Source organism: Sarcophilus harrisii, chromosome 4 (genome assembly GCF_902635505.1).
Source record: "Sarcophilus harrisii chromosome 4, mSarHar1.11, whole genome shotgun sequence".
Classification (NCBI taxonomy): Eukaryota; Metazoa; Chordata; class Mammalia; order Dasyuromorphia; family Dasyuridae; genus Sarcophilus; species Sarcophilus harrisii.
This window is the reverse complement of record NC_045429.1, coordinates 417,594,351-417,606,272: the sequence shown is the minus strand read 5'-3', so window position 1 is coordinate 417,606,272 and position 11,922 is coordinate 417,594,351.

Below are 11,922 nucleotides of genomic sequence, written 5' to 3'. Positions count from 1 at the left end.
AAAACTAATGACTTTAGACATCAAGAAACAATCAAACAAAATAAAAAAAAAAAATAGAACCCAATGTGAATTATCTCATTGGAAAAACAACTCCATAAAAGATAATTTAAGAATTATTGCACTATCTGAAAGTCATGATGAAAAAAAAAAAAGATTTTAGACACTATGTTTCAAGAAATTATCAAAGAAAACTGCCTTGATATTCTAGAATCAGAGGGCAAAATAGAAATTGAAAGAATCCACCTATAACCTCTTGAAAGAGATCCCAAAATGAAAACTCCCAGAAATGTTATAGTCAAATTCCAGTTCTCCCAGATCAAGGAGAAAATACTGGAAGGAGTTGAAACAATTCAAATATTGTGGAGCCATAGTCAAGATTAGACAAGTTTTTGCAGTTTCTAAATTAAAGGAATGGAGGACTTGGATTTTGATATTCTGAAAGACAAAAAAGGTAGGGTTACAACCAAGAATTACCTATCTAGAAAAACTGAGTATAATTCTTCAGGGAGAAAAATGGACATTCAATGAATGGACATTCCTGATGAAAAGACCAGTGCAGAATAGAAAATTTTACTTTCAAATAGAAGATGCAAAGAAGTGTAAAAAGGTAAGCAGGAAAGAGAAATCATGAGCAATTCAATAAGTTTAAGCTATTTATATTCCTTCATGGGAAATGATATTTATAACTCCTAAAACCTTTTTTTATTATTAGGGCAGTTAGAAGGAACTAAAACATAAACAAAAAGAAGAGATGTGAGCTGATACTTTTTCTTTATTTCAGGGAGAGGTTTGTTGGGTCTGCATTTTCTTTCACAGAATGACTTAGGTGGAAATTTGTTTTGCATTCCTACATATGTATAACCTATGTCAAAATTGCTTGCCTTCTCAATGTGGAAAGAGGAAAGAGAATTTGGAACTCAAAATTTGAAAAAAAAAAAAGTTTTTATATACAATTGGGGAAAAAATATTAAATAAGAAAAAAAGTTTAAAATAATCTCCAGAAATTTATGAACCCAGATCTGTATTATCAACTATGATTCAATGTACATATTCAATATATTGACAAGAATTTAGTACATTCCTGGTATGGGCCAGGCACTGCCTGGTAGCTACCAAAACAAAAAGCAAGACAGTTTCTGATCTCAAGGAGCTTAAAATCTAGCTAGGAGAGGCAACATGGTCATGTGTAGTTATGTACAAAATATATATAAAGGAAATTTGGAAATTTCTCACTGGCAGTTGAGGGTATCAGGAAAGACTTCATTAAGAACATGACATTTGAGCTAAATTTTGCAGGAAATTACAGATTCTAAAAAGTAAAGGAATGGATGGACAGCAGCTAATGCAAAGAGCAGAGAGATGGGGAATGGAATGGCATATATGAATATCATGAAAGAAAGCCAAGTTGGCTGAATTTTAGGATATCTGAAGGGGAATAGTATTTAATAATGCTGGAAATATAGGTTAGAATTGGATTATAAAAAGCTTTAAGTGCCAAACAGAGGAATTTATATTTCATTCTTGATAAGTAACCACTGGAATGTATTGAGTTTAGGAGTGATGTCTTTGGGATGTAGAAGAGCCCGTGGATTATAATGCTATATATTTATAGGGTCTATTCTATTTTAAAATAATTCAAAATTTGAAGCTAGTTTCCTTATCCCAGAATTCAATGTGCCAATGAAATCACATTCAGTCCCTATCATTGTTCCTTTAATAAAAATATTAACAATTATGTACAATCATCTGCTAATGAAATTATTATTTAAAATGTAAAATATAAATTGTTAAAATATAAAATTATATTTTAAAAATAAATATATTATGTATAAATATGAAATATTAAAAATAGAAAAATAGAAAATGTGTATATCCACACATTTTTCTTTTCTGGGTATCAAAACTAGTTCTCTCTTCTTTAATTTAATTTAATTTAGGTAAAATGCTTATGCTGCTTTATATGACCTCTATGTTATTAGATATTACTTATCGGGCCTAAAAAGCATGAGCAGAGTATTAATTGTACTTGTAGCAACTGGTATTACCACATCTCAGCAACGAACATGTAATATATTTATAATTTTGTGATAAATTATTAAAACCTCTCCTGTCTTAATTTAGTTACAGCATAATACATGGGTATATGTTCACAGAATTAAGTGCAATAACTAAATGAAACAGTCCCCAGGCAAATAAAAATATAGTAACTAAAAAATTATGCTGTCAAAATGAAGTTAGCTTTTTTTCATTCAGAAGAGCTGGGGCTCAAAGTGGGTTTCCTGTAATGGATTTATGGCAATCTGTTTATGTTTTTCCAATCAATCTCTCTTATGTCCGTCAGTAAAAGTCTGTTAGAACGTAGGTGTCAGGAGTTAGTATTCTAAACCATGTCATGACATAGGACAGATCTCTTAGAGATGAAAGTAAATCTCTAGAGAATTGTGGAGATTGTTGTAGAATCATACTTGAAGTTAGGAAAAACTTCCTAACAACTAGAGACTTGAAATCAGGGGGAAAAAAACTTTCTAGTCATTAGATTCCTAATAATAATAATGGCCTCTGGATATGGTGCATTCCCTTTCCCTGGAAGCAAGTCTTCAAGCAGAAACTGGATGATCACTCTGACACTGGAGGAGATTCTTGCACCACCATACAATATAGGTCCTTTCTGACTGAGAATCTGTGATTCTATAAGACAACAAAAAAGGGCTTTTATAGCTATGTTGGAGACAAAAGGGAGTTCAGAGATGGCATAGAGAAGACAGTTATTCAACTCTCTTTTAAAAAGAGAGAGAGAAGTGGGGAAGATAGGAAAACTGATTTACAGTGATTTAATAGCCCAGAGAGGCAATAAGATAAAGTATATAGAAACCCAGATTTTTTTTAATAAGTATTTGTTAAGCATCTTCTATGTGCCAGGCACCATGCTAAGCATTTTGCACATATTGTCTCATGTGAACCTCACAAAAATCTTAGAAAGGAATTACTTGATCATTGTGAACCAACCTGGGTGTATTCTGTACAAATCACATAAGCCAGACTAATTTCATTTCCTTTTTGATAATTGACATTCAGGGAATACTGTGGAAATAACATTTCAAATTTGTGACATTTGGCAAGTAATTTGCTAAAGTAAATCACAATATTCTGCTAATACTATGGAGAAATGTATAATAGATGATGGGATAACTAGTTACCTTGATTCTGAACTAGCTGAATGACCAAATCCAAGGAGAAAGTTGAAGTCACACATTCTTCTCCTACCCAATTTCAAGGGAGAGGTCTCTAGTGTAGTCCGAAGAAATGCTTTTTAAAAATCCTTGACAAAAGAACTTTAGAGATGGAACTATTTTATTCCCCAGCAGTTGACCTGGGATAGGGCAGGCATTCACTGATGGTTATATTATTTGTGGAACAAGATAATGGAAAGAGATGCCTTTACATGTAGAGGAGTAAGTTCTTCAAAGGCAAAGTGACCACTTGATGGGGATACAATATTGAAAAATCTTTATTCAAGTATAGATTGGACTAGATGGCCTCTAATGAATGATAGATGGGTTGCAGAATCCCAAGATCTGGGGATGGCTGAATATTGATCAGCCAAGCTGCCCTAGAAGAACTTCGGTGATTATGAATTTACAATCTTCCAAGGTAGTGATAGGGGGACCCTGAAACTATCCTTGACTTTTGGGGTGGGTCCTGAAATTCTGCTGACAGGGACCCACCCTTGGGGCAGTATTGGCCCATGACCACTCCCTACTTAGCTCAAATTAAGTGGTCTCATTTAGCTGGAGATCTGGATCTGATATTTCTACTGAGTAACTGCACCCTCTATTGAGCTGAAAATTAGTCCAGGACCACTTCTACTTAGCTTGAGCTTAAGTGGTCTCGTTCAATTGGAAATCTAGGCCTGGGGGAAGTGACAACATTGAAGTAATTTCATTTAATTGAAACTTCAGTCTCAGATTTCCTATTTAAAGAGCAATTTGGGGCTTATTTCTTTGCAGAGGCCTAACACAGGACCATGCCTTGCCAAGAGACCTCTCTTTGGCATAGCTGCCTGCCAGGACCCCTGCCCACTGTGAAGACATTCTCTTCTCAGCATTAATCCCTCTTTATCTCTCTGCCAGGATTTCTCTGCTAGGACCTTTATCTCTCTGTCAGGACCTTGCCACTGAAGAAGTCAGTCTCCTAGAAAAAGCTGACTTCTCAGTGCCAATAAACTCCCTTTTGCCAGTCTAATATTTCAGGTTCATGAATTCTTTCATCTTGGACCTGACCTGACCAAAGAGGGGTTCCCACGACTCTCTGCACTATCACTAATCACATCTTTGGTTCCCTGATCGGGAATGACTTCATCACTTGGTTCCATAACCACATCAGTAGCTTATTTCATTTTTTGACAACTCTAAATGCTCTAAGTACCAAGCAATTTTTCTTATATTGAGCTAAAATAAGACTGTCAGAGACTGCAACTTGCCAACTTCTGCCTTTAGGGGCCAAGCAGAACAAGACTAGTCCTTTCTCTATGTGATAGTCCTAATATCTGCTATCAATGAGGTTAACTCCAGATATGGAACCTATTTCCACTCATGAAAATTGGCAATTCATCAATAACTTAGGATTCTTACTTATGTGATCTTGGCCAAATCACTTAATTTCTGAGAGCATCAATTTCACAGATTTATAGATTCTAGGAACATTAAAAAGTTGCATGGGACCACTGAGTGACTTAACAATGATCATAGAGCCAGAAGAGGCACTTAATAATTCTTTAATCAATTGAATTTAAAAAGAGATCTCAGAGTTCACCCATCCTGACCACTTCAGGATCTGTCTCCACCCAAGCTTGAGTAGAGGACAATGGGCTTTCCCACTTTAAATTAAATTCCTGGAAAAGTTGAGTGGAGTCTGAACAAGAAAATCTCATTATCATTAATTCAAATTAATTCAAAAGACTAAACTCTTTTAAATCAGGGATTTAGAAAGAGAAAACTCCTGAATTTTCCCCAAGATATTGGTTATTAATAATCATTTCTCTTTGGGAGTTAAGTGCAGGCATAGGATTGGAATCTAGATCCTTGGATTCTGAATCCACCACAGATATACCAAGATATTTGCATCCATCAGTGCAGATCCTGGCCTTAATAGTGGCTACCCTTCTGATGAAAAGTCCCTCCATTAGTTAGGCTGGGAGGACAAACATTCTTTCCACATTCAGTCTTGTCCCTGAATTCTTTCTAGTTGGAAGACTTGCCAGGATATGGGATCAGATAGCAAGTGTCCTTCAGGATCCCCTTTCTCCAAGCTGACATGGAACATTAAAAGATGATATTCTTTGGATTTTATATCAATTTGGGGAGGATTTTCAGACTTCAAAGATCTATTTTTCAATTTCTTTGACTGAGTCATTAGTTAAATTACACAGAACCTAACTGACTGAGTTTGTTTTTAGAGCATAGCTTCACAAAGGCCTTGTATCCTAATAAGTTAGAAAATCTAAATTTGGTGACACAGAGCCTTGGTGCTATTTCACTATTGTACTGGTCTGATTATATTGTAAGGTTTTATCTCCTTTTTTGTCTATTTTAATTTTTTATCCTCAGCATTGCCTGTTAGTTTGAAAATTTCGTATTTTGTTATATATGCTACAAATACATACATAGATATACATACATATATGTATATGTGTATGTATACACATATACACACCCTATTCTAAGACTTTTATTCATAATATTAACTATGTAGCACTAATAAAGTAACTGACTTCATGCAGATGTAAATGAATGATGTCAAAGAACAAGTTGCTTTGGTTAATATAAAGGTTAAAAATATATTATTCATAATTCAGGTTACTTCAATTCAATACAATTAAGAGTTCTGAGACTGTAGGACATTAAGAACTCTGTCAGCAGGTCAGCTGTAGGTCATAATGTGGAAATGAAGAACAAAAGAGAAAGAGAGAGAGAAGAGCCTGACATGACAGGAGTCTTATTGGAAGGAGGGCTTTTAAAAAGAAATTTGTCAAACTTAATAATATTCTATTATGTATAGATCTTTAAAAGACTAGTGAGCTGAATAAGAAAGCAGGAAACCTTTACATTTAGTATCTACTATCCATTCCTACTTCCAGGATTTAGATGCTTCTAATACAGGTAGAGGAAGAAGTTTGTTTCTAATAATAAATTTCTAACAAGCTAAATTCTACTTATTTCTGTATATCAAGAATCAACCCCCTTTATTTTTCCCCCACCTTTTTTTCTTCCAAGGATAGATTCAAATCATCTTAACACAACATCAGATGAGAAGAAGAAAGGCAAAGTTATGAAATCACCCCCTTTTTATCTTCCATTTATACTTTGCACATACATATCTGGGGTATACAAATATTCAGAGAAGAGTAATCCTCTGGGGTGAGGGCTTACCCAGCCTTTTTCAGGGCTGTTCATCCGCTTTTGGTGTCCATTCACCTGCCACCCAATTCCCACCTGTGGCTCCAAGAAGCTGTTGCATGGTGAAACCATCTGAGCAGAGGGGTTTACAGGAGGTTGAGAGTAACTGCGGGTCCTCAAACCCATTCATGAATTAAGGGGAATCAGCCCCAAAAGACTTTGCTGGTGGAATAGTGGGTGAGAACAATTTGTCCCAGCGGTTACAAAGGCAGCTGAAACAGGAGTTGTGGGGTGCTTAGAGCTTGGTCAGACACTGAAGATGCCAAGGTCAGCCATTGCATCCTAGGCCTTCAACCACCTGCCTGTCCTTTGTCTTGCTGTGACTCTGATGATTCCAGAAGAAAGAAGGATACTGAAGACTTCATGAAACCATGTCCCACTTAAATTCAATTTAAGCATGAATCAAAATATTCATCTGTACCATTTTACCACTTTCCCCTACCTCAAACTCCTGTGGCAATAGGCAAGTGACAAAGCAGCAGGTACAAATACATTGAAAGATGTAATCACAACTCTGCACGTAAGTGGCCCAGGCCATAGCATCCTCTACATGTTAAAAAATATTTTAATGACCTTTTTTGTTGTTGTTTGGGGCATAGCTGCTATATGAATAGACACGTGTTTGTTTTCTTCTATATTAGCACTACATTATACAATCCCTCCCAAATTACTCAAATACATCTACCTTTTGAATTTGTATTTCAAAGCTCCTATTCTACTGTGGTCTTCTCATTAGAAATGCTTGAAAGGAAGTCCTGTCTACCATTAAAGATCCATTTTTCTTTTCCTTGTAGATTTCTACTCGGTTTTGTATGGTAAGCCCCACCCAGTACCTTCCTACCCATGTTGGAACTTTTTCAGGGAGCCCTCCCTTCTTTCTGTCTCATTGTTCTTCTCTGGTTGACCTGATAGTCTGCCTTCCTGAAAAGGCCTCCTTTTTTTTTGCTTCCAGGCTTCTAAATGACTTTTTTTGGTGCAATTCTAGAGTGAAAGATGTCATTCACTGTAGTTTCTCATTAGATTTTTTAAATCATCATTTTGTCTGATAAAAACTTGAAGATTTTTCTGGAATAGATTGCATGAGAAGCATGCTTTATATCTACAATTTTTGGAATGCTATGATGTCTAAAAACAATTAAAATTAAAATCACTCAGAAGACAATAAACAGGTACAGGGCATTAAGTAGGCTGCAACACAATAGTGAACGATGATATAATAGGAGATTAGTCCATTAGGGTACCCATCTTAGGTCATGTGGGGATTAGATATATAAACCATACACTGAGATTTTGTGAGCCTTCTTCTGTCCATGAGTGACAGAGGGTCTGGTGCTATGTTTTGAAGAACTTTCTAAGTACCTTCAGAGCCCCAACAGCTAATTGTGGAGCCAGAATTGAGTTTGCAATGTATCTGCCCTTCCCTTGACTCACTCACTCACTCTCTCTCTCTCTTTCAAAATTCCTAATACTTTCCTAAATAGCATTTAGAATAATAATTTTTAAGTGCTGATAATGCACAATTCAAAAAGCAAAGCCATATCAGTATAGAATAAAATTAATTTAAATAAATTCCTCACATACATCTTTTTGTGACTCATTCTGTTATCTTCTTGGGTGAAAAAGGTTTCATTTGAAATGAATAAATCTATTACCTATTAAATCTCAAATGCAATATTGTAATATTTACTCTATTTTTTAAAGGTAGATTTGGGTTTCATTTCTGTTTTTTAAATTATAAAAATAAATATTTATAGAATTTTTTTTTATTTGAAGCATTAAACTAAAAATTCACTGCTTCTGTTGTTCATTTTTTCACTCATGTCTGATTTACCATGATCCCATTAAGTTTTCTTAGCAAAAATACTGGAGTGGCTTGCCATTTCCTTCTCCAGTTCATTTTACAGATGAGGAAACTGAGGATTTAGTGACTTGCCTGGGGTCATACTGCTAGTCAATGTCTGAAGACAGATTTGAATTTAGGAAGATGAGTCTTTATTACTTCAGACATGGTACTATATTTACTGTGTCAACTCCCCCCCCCCCCAAAAAAAAATTCACTTAATGTCAAATATTAATTAATATTAGAATCCATTTGAACATTTTCTCTTCTATATACCCCACTTATCTTTTCTAGGTATTTCAATTATTTTAAGTTATTCCATTGCATTAAAATATTTTCCAATGTGCTCTATATCTTTTCCTACATATATCCCTCATGTTTCACTAAACAGAATCTTGTAGATTTGAATGCTTTAGTGCAAAATTCAACAAATATCCATTCCATCTCTTGGACTATTGTGATTTTTGATTATATTCATCTGAAAGAATGACAGTTCTGAGTATAAAATAATATAAGCTTAAAAATGGATAATAGCTAGGTCCTAATAGATGCAAATTATTAATTTCTTGAAGTAGTCATTCAAATTTTACACAAACCATTTTCTGTATATAATTTACTAAATACCTATAAATCAATATGAAATTAAAATATAAACTTAAAAAATTACAATACTGATCTGTTTTCTTTTCTCATGCTTTATTACTGTGAAGAACACAGAGATTTTTTTGAAAGCACAGTCCTCGTTTTATTGACCAACCCAATAAACTTCCATGTCCCCTATTACTTCTAGGATCAAATACAAACTCTTTTATATTTAAACTCTTGTTCTTTATAACTCACTCAATTGAACTCTTTTGAATTTCTCCATTATGCCCCAATACCAAGTAAGTACCTCACTTCTAGTTTTTCAGTTTTATGTTGTGGTGTCCTCCCCCATTAGATTATAAACTCGTTGAAGGCAGGGACTCTCTTTTTTATACTTAAATTGCCAGTGTTTATCATAGTACCTGACACAAAGGAAGCACTAAATAAATATTTGACTGACATTTATTTTATAATCTACCATCTATCTTCAACTTATAAGCCTTATTTTATGTGAGAACTTTGCTTATTCTATGATCTATCTATGCAAATCAGTCTTTTTTATATGTTTTTCCATATAGGAAACTCTGACTCAATTCATGTCTTGAGAACACAGAGGTTTTGATTATTGTTGGGAGGAGGGCAAAAGTAATTAGCCTTTTCAAGTGTTCTTCATTCATATCTGTTCTTGTGATTCACATAGAATATGTACAGCATGATGGAAATTTTGTTGGGTAAGAGTCCTTGCTGCTACTTGCACCAAATCCTTTGCAACTTTGCTGAGGAGGTAGACATGGTATACAAAAGGAATTAGAAGAAATATTCTGGCCCTAATTCATATAAATATTGGAGTCCAAAATACTATCTTAGTAGATGGGCAAAGCTGGATGGTGTTTATATCACTAAAAAATTAGCCTTTAAGCAAAAAAGCCATCTCTACTTCAATGGAAGACAGAAGCTGTGTAGTAACCAAAGACCAGCAGATGGTAGCAAAATCCAACTTCAGGAAGACTCACAGCAAAGAAACTCAGTTGTGATTGTCAGGAAAGAATGGAGCCTCACCAACTTAGTGGTGAGAACTTATGCAATCAGTCATCAAGCATTTTTTAACTATCTTTTATTTACCGGGCAGTAAATTAGGAGCTGGGGATACACATAAAAAAATAAAATACTTCCTGCCTTCAAGGATTTTACATTTTACTAGGAAGAAACAACATAATTTACAATTAAATGCAAAGTAGCAGTGTAAGGGTGGGGATCAAAACTGAGTCAATCAATTAATCCGTCAATCATCCCATCTCATTTAAAGTAACTGACCAGGTACTTTGCCTTGATAACTTTGTCTGATCAGAACACATTTTCTGAGTCCGTCAGTTTGGTGTCTGAGTTAAATGTGAATAAAGTCTGGATAATCTCTATTCAATCAATCAATTAAAAGATTTACATTAGGTAAGCAAAGTTCTTAATCAACTTAAAAATCCTCAAAATTAATAATCTTTTAAGATCAAATCTAAACTGTTTGCTTGTAAATCTTTTTATGACTGAATTCCAACCTATATTCCTGCCTTTTTATAGATTATGATCCTTCTTCTCTGATTCTAATCATACCAGACTTCTTGTGACTATCTCCCTTTATATTGGTTGTCCTCCATGCCTAGAATGCCATCCCTCCACACTTCTGTCTCTTAGCCTTGTTTCCTTCTAACATTAGTCTTTTATGAATCCCTAAGGTTCAAAGAACCCTAGGTTCTAGTAGTCAGTTAGGTGGTGCAGTAGATAGCATGCTGGGCCTGGAGTAAGGCAGGCCTGAGTTCAAACTTGGCCCAGACACACTTACTAGTTGTCTGGGCAAGTCACTTTACTTTTGTTTACCTTAATCCTCTGAAGAAGGAGATGACAAATTACTCCAGATTCTTTGCCAAAACATACTTTTTTTTAATGGTGTCATGACTAAAAACAATTGAACAATAGTTACTAGTGTCCTTCCCCAAAATTACCTTATATCCACATGCGCGTGTGTGTTTGTCTCTCACCCAATTGGATATCAGTTAAGGGTAGAGATTGTCGTTTGTTTTTTAATAGCTTCTTATTTTCAAAATACGTGCAAAGAGAGATTTCAACATTCGTCCCTGCAAAACCCTGTGTTCCAAATTTTTCTTCCTCCCTTCCCCAGTCTCCCTCCCCTAGACAGCAAGCAATCCAATATATGTTATGTTACCATATATGTATCTATTGCTCTATGACAATAAGCATGTGCTTATTTGAAGCATTATAGTTTTTTTTCAAAACTGCCATGAATATGCACTTTTTGATTATTTTTTTGCAGTGATTACATCACTGACTGCTTCTATATCTAAGTACAACATGTTCTTCTTAGTTTCACAATCTATTATCAAATTTTTTCCAGTCTTCCTCAGATGTTTGATATTCAAGCACAAACCAATTCCCAACAGATTATCAGATTAATGTATATACCCTCTTGCACACTACACTAGAGCAGCTCTCTCATTCTCCTCCACTATCTTGCAATTATATTTCATTTTCCAAGTAATCAGGTGACCATGATGTTTAAAATATTTGTGCTTTTTAAAAACCATGATTCCTGGGCATGCACATTACAAGCCATCTTGAAAATCATCATGGCCCATTACAAATATTCTGCAGAAACATTCTTACCTGTTACTGCAGTATTGTTTTCTAATACAAACTTGATTAGCGTCTCTTTGTGACTGTATTCAAAGTTTTCTTGGCAAAGGTGGACTGGTTCACCATTTTCTTTTTCAGCTCATTTTACAGGTGAGGAAATTGAAGTAAATAAGGTTAAATGACTGGCCCAGGGTTGCACAGCTAATAAATGTCTGAGACCAGCTTTGAACTCAAGTTTTCCTCACTCTAAAACTGGCACTGTATCCACAGTTTCACTTGGCTGACCTAATTTAAAGTTTTCTTCCATTTATTTATTATTCTATCTGGATTATGTACTGATAAATCATTTGGCAACATTGTTCAGTCTTTCAATAAGAGTTTCTGTGAGGAGGCAATGGT